Below are 4,519 nucleotides of genomic sequence, written 5' to 3'. Positions count from 1 at the left end.
CAGAGCTTTGGTAAAGTTTCTGTATTGCTGTTGTTTGCCCATGTGGCAGTTGTGTGAATGTCTCTGAAGATAAATCCAGAAGACTGAGTAACAGTATGCAGTTTAATAGATGTCATACAATTTTTCACATATTGTATATCATTCAGATTAAGAGTCAGAAGTGAGATTAATGAAGTAAAATACATAAGTGAGTGGGGGTGTCTTAGGAGAAAACTTTTAAGAGTCAAGAGAAATTTCTTTGTTTAGTTTAAGTCTGGAGATGGTGCCTGTCTATTTTATGGTGTTGAGTATTCTCAGCTCCTGTTGGAATCATGGAAAACAAGGAAACCAAGAAAAAAGACCTACAGAGGTACCTGGATGGCAAGTTGCTTATCTGATTATAATATTCTTCATCTGAGGCAGCTTATCTGCTTGATGAAATGTTTTTTTCTTTTGAGGATTTCTGATTGAACACATGTTGTTTTGCATTTTGCATACTGCATTCCAGGATTTACTTGGAAACACAGCTGGCTTAATTTTTTACCAGCTGTTTTTACTGCTGGAGAAGATCTAGTTCCACACTCTCCATTTGGGTTCCCATAGCACATGACAGTAATTTTCAACTGATATTTCCTGCCTTAGACTATTCAACATGATCATGAATCATAGAAGGAAAGATTGCTTCCTGAAAAAAAATAAAAGCTTGGCCTTAAAAATTGCAGAAAACCCCATATTTTTGAATTTCAGCTATACAGCTGAGCAATAAAATATTCCAACTCTGACTTTTGGGATAAATTTCCGTGTAAAATGTTTACAGAATATAGTTCAGATCAATTAGCTCTCTCCAGCAAACCCCAGTGGAGGTTTTGCCAGTTTTTGGAGTAACAGAGCAATTTAATATACTCCTGAACCAGCTGAGAATATGCAGATTTGTACTGTTTTATGGAGAACTGTTCAATTATCTTTAAACCTCAGTACCCTACACTGTGATTCTGTGAGAAGTCAGGTGCCCCAGACTCCCTTTGAATCCCTTGAGAGTCTGATATGGTGACTGCAGGGGTGAAGGGACATTTTAGCACCTTGTAGAATAAGGCCCAAAACTTCAGGATGATACATACACTGTTAAACTTCTTAATCAAGCATCAGACCTTGCCAGAGGAGACTCACCTATAGTTGAAGGAGCATATCCTGGAGACCAAACGGAGTTAGGAAACCCTTTTCAAAGTTTATTTCAAAATAATTGCACACTGAATCTGTCCTTTAAAGGGGACAATGTTTTCCAGTAGGAAAAAAAAAAGACACCACTCTTCCCCAGTAAAAGCCTCAAACCCCTTCAAGAGGAATGTCTTTTGATTGTTGTGTAAGAGATTGGTGAGGGAGAACCACAGGCTTGATTCCTCACTTATCTGGTATCATCAGCACCTATGACATCAGACATAAAACTGTCCAAAATTGTAGTTTGTTTCCTTCTTTCAGAAGAGTAAGAGGCTCCATGAGAGATAATGAGGAATAGTCAGAAATCCATGGGACTAAGCCCACACATTTTTTTAGCTGTGGGCGGTACCTGTAATCTAAAGGTCCAACCCAGACGTTGGGGGGAGCAGGACCCAGGAACAGGGTCTAACTTTATTACTCCCTTTAGTGAAAATGAGCAGAGTTGGAAAATTGACATCTCCTTAGGCCACAAAGTTGGTCCAGAAAGAGGAAACACAGCCATTATTTTCATGTAACTTTCTCCCTGTGAATTGCTTGGATTTGAGAAAGAGAAGAATAGAAAGTTTTTAAGGCTGAATTAGGTGTATGGACAGTGAAAACTTGGTCTGAAACATTCAGTTGGCAGCTTTATTCCTAAGTATGCATTTGCAAATGCTTGGTATTCATGCGTGGTCTGTACGCAAACTGAGGTCTGGATTTTTTTGCTCTTTTTCTTTTAAAGGCCATTTTTCTTCATTACAGAGGATACTGCACAAAATGAGGGGGGGAAGTGGGATTTTTCTGAGATTGGATACAATTTTTCACAGCAACAGGAGTACAAATGCAGCACATGAGCTACGAAGAACTTGACAGATGCCAAAACAGCCCGTGGATAATAAGGTTTTATTTTGAATGGTGGGCACACAGCCCGGCTCTGTCTGCATTGTGGACAGGCTGTTACGCAGCCGTTCTCCCCCTTGTCCCTGTTCCTTCAGGCCCCTCGCCCCCATGGCCATCTCCTCCCGAGGACTGGGGCGCGCAGCACCCGCTCCCCACCCGAGCCTGCCTCTGCATGCCCTCCCCTGTCCCATGCTGCTCCCTTCCAGGTAACCCCAGTGCCTTGTTATATGAGGGCTTCTGGGGGAAAAGGTCATGGAGAACTGTATTTTCCCCAGAGGTTTTATCGCCCCATAAGGGGTTAAGGCCCTTTTCCCTCCCTGGGTGCTGGGAGGGGCCACAGGGCCCATGCTGAGGTGCCAGGGCTTCAGACGGGGTCTGGGGAGTCTGATTCCCTCTGCTCCACATGCTCAGAGAAGTGGAGGGCCCCTCCTACCCAAATGCCCAAAAAGGCCCCCCAAAGGAACTGTCACGTCCCGTCTGCTGTGAGGGGAGGAGAGGAGAGGCCCTGGGCATGGCGGTTACTCTGTGGAGAGGGAGGAGGCACAAGGCCGAGGCCTTCCCCCTTCCAAGATGGCTCCCCGTGAGCCCCTCTTCAAGGAACAACTCGCGGGTGACCAGCAGTCCCCAGCCTTGGCTGGCAGGAGCGGTGAGTTGTGTGGGATGCCAGTGGCCGTGCTGCCAGTGAGGGAGGCAGGGTGAGGGGCTGGGGGTGTCAAGCTTCTTTGTGGCGAGGGGGGCTACTGCTCCGCCTCGAGGGCCTCACCACACCGTGCTGTGGTGGTTGGGGGTTAAGTGGTATGTTTAATGAAAAAGAGGTGCTTTACACAGTAAGTAGATACTGCTCTGAGGAAAAATGAGTTAAGAAATAAAGAAAAAAAAACAACCAACCTCCAAAGGAAAACTTTTGACCAAATTTCATAGGGGATGTGGTGGGGCAGGAGGGAGGCTGCAAAGCGCCCCCTTGGGGGAGCGGCGGCAGTTCCTAATGAGCCGCCAGCTGCAGCCCTCTGGCAGCGGCGGGGCTGCTTCCCCGGAGAGCTGCCAACCACCCTCCTCGCAGCCGGCTCTGGGTCAGCCAGCCATGCCGGGGTGGAGATCTGCTGGACCTTCTGAACAAAAGAATAGCTGCTTTGGGGGCTTGGAGATTATTTTTCTTAGCTTCCTCTCATAAATACTACAGGATTGTCCATTAAAAGGGCAGTTGGGGAAAGGATCCTCCAACTCCTGCAGATGTTCAGCAGTTGGGCTGGCAGACCAACTAAGGCATCTATGGTACAACCCCCCTCCTCCTCTTCTGCTGCTTTGCAAGAGGAATACAGGGGACTTTTTCCTGGAAAGGCTGAGGATCTGGAGTAGCAGAAGTCAGGTACATGCAGAAGTGAAGCTATGGACCTGCATTAACGAAGTGGATGAGAATGGGAAGTGTCCTCCTCCCTGGGACCCAGCTGCCATTTCTTCTGCTCCTCAGTGGCCCACAGAGAGGGGAGAGGCAGGAGGGGTCTGACTGAAATTTCAGTTGTCCTCTTTTGACAATGGTTCCTGATGGCCAATTAAGAGTTTAGTTTATGATGCTGTTTATCACTATGTTGACAAAGTTTTACAAGTTTTGCTTACAAAAAAGTAATAAGAGTAAAGACATATTTTACGAATATTTGTGATGGGAAGCAGTCTCTTGGAAAGCTTCTATGATATAGTCCAATATCCTACTAATTGTTTTCACTTTATAGTATAATATTGGTGAGTCTTTCTTCCTGGGTTTGGGAATAGTTGTCCTAAAAACTTAAACATATACAGAATTTTATATAATATGAATTTAGCCTTGTTTTTTTAAGATATTTCCATCTCTAATAGGATTAATTTATGGAGGTCATTGTAATTGCTTTACTATGTTGCTAATATAAGAACAGTGAGTAAATTCCCTAAAGAACTCCATTTCCCTTAGTGAGGAAAATATTGGTGTGCCCTGTAGCTCTGATTCATACTGCTATTGTAAAGTCAGCCAGCTGTGAGATATATGTGGAGGCAGTGGATGATAAATGTGTTCTAATAATCCAGTATACAAAGTGTTTCCATAAAAATTCTTCGGTAGTATCCAAGGACATTAAACAGTCCATCAATAAAGTTCTTCTTTAAATGGTTTTGAATCAGGCAAAGGCTGTTTTAATGCACAGTTATACAGGCTATCTCAAGTTTTCCCCATGGTAGTTCCAGAATCTGTTTTTAGCATATGATTATGATACTGCAGAGAATGTTGCTTCCGATAAAAATTTAGATTGATTTGCAGTATTCTCAGCTCCAGTTACAGAAAAGAAATGAATGAGTCTCGTGCTTTTATTACTTAGGATATAATTGTGTGTTTTTGACAGTCATCAAAGAAATTAGCTTTAAAAAAAGCTTTACTTAGGGTATATTTTTTATACAGGATTAAAATTAACTTTGATTATTT

Source organism: Athene noctua, chromosome 5 (genome assembly GCF_965140245.1).
Source record: "Athene noctua chromosome 5, bAthNoc1.hap1.1, whole genome shotgun sequence".
Lineage (NCBI taxonomy): Eukaryota > Metazoa > Chordata > Aves > Strigiformes > Strigidae > Athene > Athene noctua.
The sequence above is the reverse complement of the archived record's forward strand: the minus strand, read 5'-3'. Positions refer to the sequence as shown.